The 12,648-nt window shown below is 36.1% G+C and overlaps 1 pseudogene across 1 annotated transcript; it reads left to right on the top strand.

The window, feature by feature from the left end:
* Positions 1 to 11,746: 11,746 nt before the first annotated feature.
* Positions 11,747 to 12,360, top strand: LOC104984806 (annotated as a pseudogene). Its single transcript, XR_824789.1, has one exon. The product of XR_824789.1 is annotated as a 60S ribosomal protein L17 pseudogene (transcript).
* Positions 12,361 to 12,648: the final 288 nt, after the last annotated feature.

Below are 12,648 nucleotides of genomic sequence, written 5' to 3'. Positions count from 1 at the left end.
GGCAGAGGAACCAGAGATCAAATTGCCAACCTCTGTTGGATCATAGGAAAAGCAAGAGAATTCAAGAAAAACATATATTTCTGTCTTACTGGCTACACTAAAGCCTTTGACTGTGTGGATCATAACAAACTGTGGGAAATTCTTAAAGAAATGGGAATACCAGACCACCTTACCCGCCTCCTGAGAAACATATAGGCTGGTCTAGAAGCAACAGTTAGAACTGGACGTGGAACAACAGACTGGTTCAAATTGGGAAAGGAATGTGTCAAGGCTATATCTTGTCACTCTGCTTATTTAACTTTTATGCAGAGTATATCATACAAAATGTGGGGCTAGATGAAGCACAAGCTGGAATCAAGATTGCCAGAAGAAATATCAACAACCTCAAATTTGCAGATGATACCACCCTTATGGCAGAAAGCGAAGAGGAACTAAGGAGCCTCTTGATGAAAGTGAAAGAGGAGAGTGAAAAAAAACTGGCTTAAAACTCAACATTCAAAAAACTAAGACCATGGCATCCAGTCCCATCACTTCATGGCAAATAAATGAGGATATAGAGAAAAGAGTGATACACTTCATATTCTTGGGCTCCAAAATCATTGCAGATGGTGCCTGCAGCCATGAAATTAAAAGACAGTTGTTCCATGGAAGAAGAGCCATGACAAACAGCGTATTAAAAATCAGAGACATTACTTTGCTGACAAAGGTCTATATAGTCAATGCTATAGTTTTTCCAGTAGTCATCTATAGCTGTGAAGTTGGACCATAAGGAAGGCTGAGCACGAAAGAATTGATGTCTTTGAACTGTGGTGTTGGAGAAGACTCTGAGAGTCCCTTGGATAGCAAGGAGGTCGAACCAGTTGATCCTAAAGGAAATCAACCATGAATATTCATTGGAAGGACTGATGCTGAAGCCGAAGCTCTAATACTTTGGTCACCTAATGCAAAGACCCCACTCTTTGGAAAAGACCCCAATGCTGGGGAAGATAGAAGGCAGAAGGAGAAGGGGACGGCAGAGGATGAGATGGTTGGATGGTATCACTGACTCATTGGACCTGAGTTTGAGCAACCTCTGGAAGTTGGTCAAGGACAGGGAAGCCTGGCATGCTGCAGTCCATGGGGTCACAAAGAATTGGACATGACTGAGTTCTGGAACTGAAAGTGTAACTGTAAAGGTAAACAGGGCTTCCCAGGTTGCAGAGTGGTAAAGAATCTGCCTTCCAATACAACAAATGTGGGTTTGATCCCTGTGTTGCAAAGATCTCCTGGAGGAGGAAATGGGAACCCACTCCAGTATTCTTACCTAGGAAATCCCATGGACAGAGGAGCTAATTGGGCTACAGTCCATGAGGTCATAAAGAGTTGGACACGACTTAGCTAAACAACAATAACAAAAGGTAAATGCCGAAGTTGTAAAAGCCTATTTAAAGATGAACACTTGCCCAGGATCTGCTATTTAGAAGAGACACACTGTGAATTGATAATAAAAGCAGACCTTTCTTTTTAAAAATATATATGTCAGTAAAGAGTTATGTCCAAGTTTTCAAATACCAATTTTTATTTCTGTGTTTAGAGATATGATAAGGCAGACTAGAGTACTTAGGATCTCATAGGCCATCAGATGTGCGTGTGTTTTACTTCTAATTCATTCATTCATTATTTCTTCCTTTATTAAGCAAAAGATTGGCTGAAAACTATGCATTTTTCTGGCAATGGGGCAAAATACAGTTCATACCTTTTATTCATTATAATACATACTAATCTTAATATAACCAGCACTGACTCTGTGGACCTAAATAAAATCCTATATACAATTATTGCCACTGATTCATTTGAAAGATTTAAAAAATGGATTAAATACTCACAAATGTCACTTGGGTTCACAAAAGTTCCATGCATGAGCATTGAATGGTTTCTCTCTTTGCTTCTCAAAGGCTCATTTAGAGCTCTCTCTACATCTAAGGCCGCTGACAGTTGCGGACTCATTCTGACTGCACCTTTTGGCTGATTTTGAGTGTGTAAGCAATCAGCCATGTGTACACCTTTTACAGGGGAAAGTGATTGACAAAAACTTGGAAATAATCTTTGGCTCAACTGCCCTTCTTTGGGAACAAAGAGTAGCTTATCCGACCGTCTGGAAGTTACAAGCATAAGAGCTCTGTTTTGCCCTGTTTTCACCCTCAGATAAAGAGTTTGAATTTTTAGTTAGATGTTAACCTTTTGCATAAAACTATTATTTTCCCTGGGACAGGATAAATGTATATGTGTTGTCATTTTAGAAACACTGATGATACCCCAAAATGAAGTCCCTTGTTTCTCATCAAAGTGAAAAACAGTTTCCTGTTAGATGACTCTTACCAACAGAGCTAAGCATGTTGAGAGAGAAGAAAAAAAAAAAAAAGGACAAAAATCACCCTGACAATCGCACAAAGGACGGCTTTACAGGAGACCTTCAAACACTGAGAATCAGCCATCGCTCCTGCCGATCATGATTGAGACATCTGTATTCACTTCACACTGACCCAGGCACTAATCAGCCAGGAAGTGCAACAAGCACTGGCAGAAAGTATACAAAGATAGTAAGAAATGGTATGAATATTAAAATCATAAATACAATAAAACAAGATAATGAGTGTCCTCAATTATTACAAAGCTAAAGCCCAATTAAAACATAATCACTGACTTATTATTCAGAATTTTTTAGCAATCGTATTTAGCTGATTTGTTATACTCATTTCCCTTTAAAAGATTTCATCATCACTCTCTTTTTTGCATATCCACTTTAAGAAGATTCATTTATCCATCTAATTGAATAATTAGGCTTTTTTGATTAATTGTTTTAAATAGTTTCATGTCATGAGTATCTTCTCACTGAAATGCTTTTATATAATCTTCTCTGCCTTGATGTTCCTGTTATAAATTACAAGTAATAACATCTTTTCACCTCTCCCCCAACACATCCAAAGAGGACTGGAGTTAGTTGGAGAGTTTCCTACTGGTTCTTATCTCCATCCCTCTCTTTCTTTCCTGATTCTCACAGCTGCAAGTGTTTCTGAGCTTCATCATATGTGATCATTTTAAACAACTAAGCTATAAAGTGAGGGTGGACCTGTACCTTCGTATGTTCATCCCTGCCATTGCATATAAGAGTCACAGCTTCAGAGTTTTCCCCGGGGATCCTAGCCCAGCAGAAAATCCTGATTATAAATGACATTTGAGTGGATTTTTAGAATTAGTTTATTAACAATTATATCCAACTCAAGGCTCTTTATTAACAGTATCAAGACAGTCACCCAGGATAGCACTCAATGCTGTTGTATTATCTTGGCATGAATGCAATTTTCCACCTGGGATATGATCTCAAAGATTATCTGAAGGTCAGTATTGGGAGATGTTACCTTCTTCTAAGATTAGAGTGGCTGAAATCATGGAAGTCAGTCTGAAGAGTGGGGGTGGGGCTTCACTTTGTGGTACCACGTTGCTTGTCCCTTAGGATCAGCATTCCATTTTAGAAATTAGGCAGGTCTTAGGGCTTGACAGCATTGTATCTTTGACATACCTGCCCTACTAATCCCACTACTACAGAGGGAGCCTGGAATGAAGCATTTCTGTTGACTTGAATACAAACTGTGCTGTCACTTGTCCCTAAAAGTGATATAATTGACTCGTAATTGTTTAGAATATTCCTTGAATATTGCTCTTTTACCAACAGACTGGTGCATCTGTAATTGGTTTTTTAATATCAACAATTCATATGTGGAAATTTTATTTTATTTTAAAGTTTATTTATTTATTTTAATTGGAGTCTAATTACTTTACAATATTGTGGTGGTTTTTGCCATACATTGACATGAATCACCCATGGGTGCACATGTGTGTGGCAATTTTATAAGTACTGTCCTAGTGAATCACTGCAGCTTCTCTTATGGGCCAGTAACTGAGACGTCTCACATAGAATTATGCTCAGGTGACAGCATGTCTGTTTTGTCTTCAAGAGTAAATTTTGTCTGCTTCCAAAGTAAAAAGCCCTTTTATGAATCTGGATTGGAACACCTAGTTTTGGATTAAATCTAAATAGAATCATGCCATTAACATTCCAGGAGGAGGGAAGAAAAACAGCTCTTTTTCCTAATATTTTATCAGTAATCATGTCATCGGGGAACAAATGGAGGAGTAGCATGATTATTAAAAAAAAAAAAAAGCATCTGTGATTACAGAGTACAATTATGGCTATTTCATATATTGATTAACTTTTTTTAAAGGTAATAACTATGTTACCATTTGATTTCTAAGAAAAGAGCACATTTTCTCTTAAGGGCTTGTAATACTGAAGATTATGGATAAGTCAAGTATCAGGACAAGGTGATTACTTAACATCTGTGACCAAGTAAAAGGCTAAAGGAGAAAATCAACCAACATCTGCACTGTCAGTAAAATACTTGGGGGAAAAAAACACAAGTGAAGTGTGATTAATCACCATGGATGTATGATTGAGTCAATTGACTGTTACTTTTTCATGATGATTAATCAGCTACAAAAATTATAATTGTCCCACTTCTAGTGGCTGCATGCTGTGCCCGATGACATCAGCTGGGGCTATAGATACTCAATGTGTGGTTTTCAAAAGAATATGCAAATACAGCTGGATGAGGAGGGGTGGAGCTTCAACTCCATTGTAAGAAACACCACGAGTCCTTGCCCCTCTATTATGGTTGGAGTTTTCTTAGCAGCTTCCAGAGAGGGCAGTTCTTGTGCTATTATGACTATTTCATAATCTCATCACCACCACAAGGGAAAATTAGAGGAACCCATTTCTGCAAATTGGCCATTGTGATCTTGTTCAGGAGATGATCAGATCCTCAGTGATTAGCACAAAACGGTGACAGAAACACATGGGCAAGGAATGATACTCTGTAGAAGGGAGTGGCTGGGGACCTGGGCTTTTAGCTCATTCACATGTTTGACTCCTTTAGCACATTTGTGGAGCAAGTCAAAGGAACTGGGGTTGCAAATGTCCATCAGAATTTATCTAGGAGCATCTGTTTATTAGTCATGATCGTGATGAACTGTGACTGTCAAACTAGGTTTGCTTGAAAGTGTGAAGATGTATTTAAAGATGACTTTCCACAACTTTCTACATTTTTCAAGGCTGTAATATTTTTGTAGTTGGCCCTGCTCTCCTTTTCCTCACAGGGACTACTGAGGATAATGCAATACAGAACAAAGCACAGTACCCCTTTTCTCTACAGGTTGGGATCTTCTGGTATCTCTGGCAATGACATAATAGTGTTGAAGGAAGTTCTTCATCATTCTATCTGATCTACTCTTCTTGTAAATGGATTATCTTAAATTCATGGTTTACCTGAAGGGCTTACTAAGGTCTGACAGCCACCTGATTGATAAATTATCCCAAAGCAACTTGATCTCATCAGCCTGGATCCAAAGTATGCTAATGCACTCTACAGAAGGGCAACACAGAGCAAGAACCCTAGTACTCTATGCATCCTTGTTCACTTTCACCAAGTTTCACCCTGAGAAATAGAACTACTTTCAGAAAATGTAGGCCACTTAAAGCTGGAAATTCAGGCTGTTATTTAGACTTTCAAAATGGGCCGATTTCTTTGAAAAAATCCTTAGAGACAACATCTTTAGAGAAAAAAAAATCATCTTTTACATTCATTAAAAAAAAGAGGGGGATTTCAAATTTCTTCCCAGCTAGTTCTAAGCAGGCAATACCTTTCTGAGCCTTCAGCTGTACATAAAGTTCTCACTAATGATCTGTAATGAAGTGCTTCTTTTTGCACATCCAGCATTTTTCCCTTTAAAGTTCAAGAAATAGCACAAATTTGCCAACACTATTCCCCTTTTAGCACATTGACTTTACTTCTGAACTGAAGCACTAACATGCATGGAAAAAAAAAATAATTTTTCTACTTGTGGGTCTTAATGTATTTACCAGTTTGAATACAGTAAGACACAGCCTTCTGAACACATATCACTCTTGATTAATTTTATTTTAAATAGGAATTATTAACAGCTGTCTCTTATATACACATGTTCTTCAAACCCATAGAGGTCTTCACTTTTATTAATAAGAATCACTGAAGTCTCGCTAACTTCTTACATTTAGATAAGAAAGAGAAATGTGGGAGCTCCAGTCTCTTGAGCTTTCTCTAGGTACCTACTAATTGTTAATTATTAGAGACTAACTAAGTCACTGAAGTGAGTCATTTGGCTGGTGTCTCAAATGCTGTCATTTACTACTACACAAATCAGCCTGGTGATAGAGTGTCTTTAAATTAGGTTACAACCATGCCGTTATTGGACAGGGAGTAATTGATAAAACCATTAGTAACACTTGTAGAGATAACAGCTAGCAAAATCATGCAACCATAATTATTCCTAATGGATACATGCTATAAATTGTAGCAAGAAAAAATCTTGCATTATCTTTCAATCAAATCTGACAGTCCTGGAAGATTACTGTAGACTAAATGCTTGTGTATGAGAAAGTGACCCATCAGAATCTTTTTTCTTTTTCTTCTCCTTTCTCATCAAATTAGGTTTTTTTTTTTTGTAATTTCTTTCTCTGATAGCTTTCAGTGTAAGTAAAATGTAGGTCTTTTATTAGTTGTCTTTTTGTGGGTTTTTAAGTATCTGTATTTTTTTCAACCCCACATAAAAGACACTGCAGGTCATTTCATAACGTAACACTGACAGTTCAGCGTAAGGCAAATAATTCCAAGCTATGGTTTATTTTTCAACAGCAAAACTTACTGTTTGGCAGCATGTAACTTTTTGTTGAATTTTGATGTCAATATTCATATAGAATAGGAAGATCTGATTGTAATAAAAATTTCTATTGTTGACTTACTTTGATTTGAGAATGCAAAAAGATTAATCTCTATGGGGAAAATACAGAGATAAGTCCAAACTTTAACAAAGTTTTCTTACTCTAATGTAAGAATTACATTAGATTTTTATGATGTGACATTTCCAAGACACATGAACATGGCCAGCAGTGAGGGAAGCATGCCTACAAATTTTCTGAGCTTAGAATTGTTTAAATGTATAAATAAAGGTTCCTAAATAAAAGTTCCATGGATTTTAAATCTATTTTGTAGATATGCCTGGGCTTCCCTAGTGGCCCAGACAGTAAACAATCCACCTGCAATGTGGGGGTCCTGTGTTCAATCCCTGGGTTGGGAAGATCCCTTGAAGGAGGGCATGGCAACCAACTCCAGCATTCCTGCCTGGATAATCCCCATGAACAGGTTGAATAAAAATCATTTGCAAAAACTTCAGTAGCTTTCTATTAATATATCACTGCTCTATTTTCCAGTATTAAGATATTTCAATTTATAAGCAATTAATAAGAAAGGTATGGCAACTCACTCCAATATTCTTGCCTAGTGAATTCCACAGACAGAGAAGCCTGGTGGGCTCTAGTCCACGGGGTTGCAAAGAGTCGGACACAACTGAGTGACTACAATTTCACTTTCAATGATTATTTTACCTAAACTTCTCAGGAATCAGAAATATAGAGAATTTAAATGATTTTTTCAAACTGAAAAAAATCTTAACTTTAGACAACTCAATATGTGAAACCCAGGTCTCATGAGTCTCTTGATGTGTGTTACTTTCCATTTTCACAAAATTGTGGATACTCTTAAATATGAAATAGAGTCTATGGAACCCTGTACATGAAAAGTCTTTGAAACATGTTGATTGGCAAACTAACAAATAACACAGGTAAACATTTTATAAAGATGAATTTTAAATATATGATATTTTTGTTTTTTCTTAAAACTGGGTTTCAAGAAAGTTAGAGAGGAAACAAGTAAGTATAAATTGCTGGATGAACACACATCCAGGTGTGCATAGCTGCTGGTCAACTTACTCCATTTTTCCTGTTCATCTCACATTATTCTTCAGTGAACAGTAGGCCTGGATAGAACAGCCCTTCCACACAGAACAGATACTCATAAAGAACCTCACAGATGACCCTGTATACATATATCAAAAGAAGGAAAATAATATAAAACCTGTACAGGCAAAGAAATGCATAAAAGGAAAAAGAATAATTCTAGTAAATAAGAATCTCAAATACAGGTCTTTATTCTCATATATTTGAGGAGAAAATCATTACTAAGAAGTCTTAAATGTGACGTTAGACCAAGCAAATACAATGATAACACACTAGAAGAATATAATATATGAGCTACAGAGCTCAGAAGGGAAATTGAGTCAAACAATAAAACCACTTCATAAATTAAAATTGCAAAATGAAACATAAAGATGCAAGATAAATACTATTGAAACAGTGTCATGCAGTCCAGGCTTGAAAAAAATTATGTAAGACAGAATGTAAAAAAACAGAGAGAAAAAAGAATAAAAATGAACATTATAGATACTGGATAAAATTGAAGAATATCCCATGCATACATACTCTAAAGAAAACAGCAAAGCAAGTGGAACAAAAATAACAGTCAAAGTTGTAATAGAAGAAAACTTAAAGAAAAGAAAGAATACAGAATATGGGATATCTGAATATCACATGAGATTTTTTGGGGGGGAGTGTTTTATTAAAACAATCAACACTCAGATATATTTTAATAATTTTATTTAACTGCAAAGATTAAAAAAATTCATCCTATGAGAGAACAACTAGAAGTATTAAATAATCTATAAAAGTTATGGTCAAAAGTGTTCACAGACACATTAAATTTCCAAAGACAATAAATTTGAATGTTTATAGCACACTGAGAAAACAACTTATTTAAAAAGTTGGCCCCAAAATGTTATGACCAGTTCAATTATGGTCTATGCATAAAGCAACAGAAAGATGCTCAAATCTTGCAAGAACCTAAAAGAATATGGAGACATTTTTGAAAATAACTATTTTATGAAAATATCTAGCCAGAGATCAAATAAAGAATGTGGGAATGAGGAATCTGTGGTGTGAAATATGAGTATAGAGCTAAATGGAAACTTTGATATTTTAAAAATAATATACCTAACCAAATATCAAAGATTGTCAGGAAGAGGAGGTGGGAAAAAAAAGTAAGGCTACTCATTTTCTTCATATAAGAGTGTTGGGAAAAGGTGTAAGTTTATTTAGAGTAAGGCTATATACTTGAAGGTATTTAAACCAGTGAATTGCATTCTATTAATTTATATTATTCATTCAACAAAAATAACATTGAGCAAGTTATTTTATTTCTACTCCTCTAGGTGCCAAAATCAGTCCAGGAATAAATCCTTAGTATATACTTAAAAAGTTAGTGGGGAAGAGAGGTTTAAAAACTATTACAACAAAAATCATTACATAAAATAATAAACTTAAGACAAAACATCTGTTATAGTAAAATATAAATGGAATGCATTTACATGTAAAAAAACAGCATCTTGCTGGATGGCACAATATAATTCATTTTTATGCAGTGATAAGACACCAGACTAATAGAATATCTCAGATAGGTGGGAAGTAAAAGAAATGACAAAGACCTAAGGCAGTAGAAGAGGAAAAAGAAGAGGAAGAGGGGAGAGAAAGCCAGATCCAAATTCTAAAATGATTTATAAAAGACCAACTTTGTAATGATAAGGGTATAACTCACAAAAAACAACTGTAATAGAAATGTGCCAAATGACAGAGCATCAAAATGTATAAGGCAAAATTCATCAGAATTATAAGAAACTGTGGGAACACACCTCATGGTCTAGGAAGCCAAATAGATGAAAGATAAGTATAACTATCAGAATCTGCTTAAAACCATTAGCAATAGGGTTAACTGTGTACTTGAAATTACTTATTGGGGCAGTTTTCAAGTGCCCGTTGACTATATACAAATATCAGACCATAGAGAAAAGTCACAATAAAAATGGATAAATTAGGAGGTTTTAACATGTACATATTACTGTACATAAAATAGATAACCAAGAAAAACCTACTATATGGCCCAAGGAACTATATTCAATATTTTTTAATAGCCTATAATAGAAAAGTATCTGAAAAAGAATATATATATATATATATACACATGATTGTTATATACATATTTATAAGTGAATCACTGTGCTATATACTTGAAGCTAACACAACATTGTAAATTAACCACTATTATATTTCAAGTTAAAAAAGTACAATATTGATTACATTCCATGATTACAGTATAGTAAATTTAGAATTTAAAAATAAAATCACAGGCAAAATCCCAATAACTTGAACATTTTAAATATAAATCTCTTCAAAATATAATAAAAGTTAAAAAAATAAAAAACAAAGTACATACTAAATTGGAGACTATATAGAAAATAAAATTGCATGAATATACTTTATACAGAACCTATAGGACATGGCTAAAGCTACTCTCATAAGAAAGTATGGAACATTATTATTTAGAAATTAGAAAGAAATAATTAAAAAATAAGGTAATCATTAACTGAGATTAAAAAATGGCAGAAAATGTTTACATTGTAAAATAAGTCAAAAAGTTTCCCTTCTTAAAAACAAAAAATTGACCAATCAATAGCTAGTCAGAAAAAAAAAAATTAGGAGTGACAGGAAAACAGAGAAAATGTATGTTAGAAATAACAATTTTGTTATAACTGCAAATACAGAAAAAGATGAGACTGCTTTGCCCAGTTTTGTGCAAATAAGTTTCCAAATTTTATGAAGTAAATGAATTTCAGAATAAATGAGTTAGCAAGAATTGGAGCATGACCCTTGCCCCTTTATTTTGGAATAATACTCTGATACATTTTATCTCTGTCTTATCCGTACTGATATTTATGATGTTTATGGAACAAAAGTATATTTTAAACTTTATACAGCAAGCTCATGCTGTGAGCTACAGACTTGGGGACTGTTCCCTTCACCTTGAGGGAAGATAGACTCATGATACTAACTGGATACAGAAAACTGAGAGCAGGGCTGTGGTCTGAGAGCTCCCTTTCTTTTTAAATTGAATAGCAAACTCTCAAAAAATTCTCCAAGGATTCTGCTGACAAAATAAAGAGCATCAGGCATTTCTCTTATTATATAACCATAGAAATATTTTTCTGTTCTATTTAGATCTTTATAATAAGGCAATAAACTTAAAATAGGGCTTTCCTGGTGGCTCAGATGGTAAAATTTCTGCCTGCAATGTGGGAGACCTGGGTTAGATCCCTGGCTCAGAAGAGAATGGCAACCCACTTCAGTATTCTGGCTTAGAGAACTCCATGGACAGAGGAGCCTGCCAGGCTACAGTCTATGGGGTCACAAAGATTTGGACACAACTAAGCAACTAACCGGAGAAGGCAATGGCACCCCACTCCAGTACTCTTGCGTGGAAAATCCCATGGACGGAGGAGCCTGGTGGGCTGCAGTCCATGGGGTCACTAGGAGTCGGACACGACTGAGTGACTTCACTTTATTTTTTCACTTTCATGCATTGGAGAAGGAAATGGCAACCCACTCCAGTGTTCTTGCCTGGAGAATCCCAGGGATGGGGGAGCCTGGTGGGCTGCCATCTATGGGGTCACACAGAGTTGGACACAACTGAAGCGACTTAGCAGCAGCAGCAGCAAGCAACTAACACACACACAATAAATTTTTTTAAAAAGGCAAAGCAAAAAATAATTACATGATGTACTAGGCGCCTTATGGCAGAAAATGAAGAGAACTAAAGAGCCTCTTGATGAAAGTGAAAGAGGAGAGTGAAGAAGTTGTCTTAGCTTTTCCGGTAAGCGGCCTGAGGTGACCCCTAAAAATGGTGCACTATTCACTAGACCCAGAAAACCCCACAAAATCATGCAAATCAAGAGGTTCAAATCTTCGTGTTCACTTTAAGAACACTCGTGAAACTGCCCAGGCCATAAAGGGTATGCATATCCAAAAAGCCACCAAGTATCTGAAGGATGTCACTTTAAAGAAGCAACGTGTGCCATTCCGTCGTTACAACGGTGGAGCTGGTAGGTGTGCACACGCCAAACAGCAGGGCTGGACGCAGGGTCGGCGGCCCAAAAAGAGTGCTGAATTGTTACTACACATGCTCAAAAATGCAGAGAGTAACGCTGAACTTAAGGGTTTAGATGTAGATTCTCTGGTCATTGAGCACATCCAAGTGAACAAAGCCCCCAAGATGCGGCGCAGGACTTACAGAGCTCACGGTCGGATCAACCCCTACATGAGCTCTCCCTGCCACATTGAGATGATCCTTACTGAAAAAGAACAGATTGTTCCTAAACCAGAAGAGGAGGTTGCACAGAAGAAAAAGATATCCCAGAAGAAACTGAAGAAACAAAAACTTATGGCCCGGGAATAAATGCCGCAAAAAATAAATGCAAATAAAAGTAAAAAAAAAGAAAAAAGAAAAAGTTGTCTTAAAACTCAACATTCAGAAAATTAAGATCATGGCATCAGGTCCCATCACTTCATGGCAAATAGGTGGGGAAACAATGGAAGCAGTGACAGATTTTATTTTCCTGGGCTCCAAAATCACTGCAGATGGTGACTACAGCCATGAAATTAAAAGACACTTGCTCCTTGGAAGAAAAGCTATGACCAACCTAGAGAGCATATTAAAAAGCAGAGACATTACTTTGCCAACATAGGTCCATCTAGTCAAGGCTGTGGTTTTTACAGTAGTCATGATGGATGCGAGA

The sequence above is a fragment of the Bison bison genome, unplaced genomic scaffold (assembly GCF_000754665.1).
Source record: "Bison bison bison isolate TAMUID 2011002044 unplaced genomic scaffold, Bison_UMD1.0 scf7180017864035, whole genome shotgun sequence".
Classification (NCBI taxonomy): Eukaryota; Metazoa; Chordata; class Mammalia; order Artiodactyla; family Bovidae; genus Bison; species Bison bison.
This window is presented reverse-complemented; position numbering and strand designations above follow the sequence as displayed.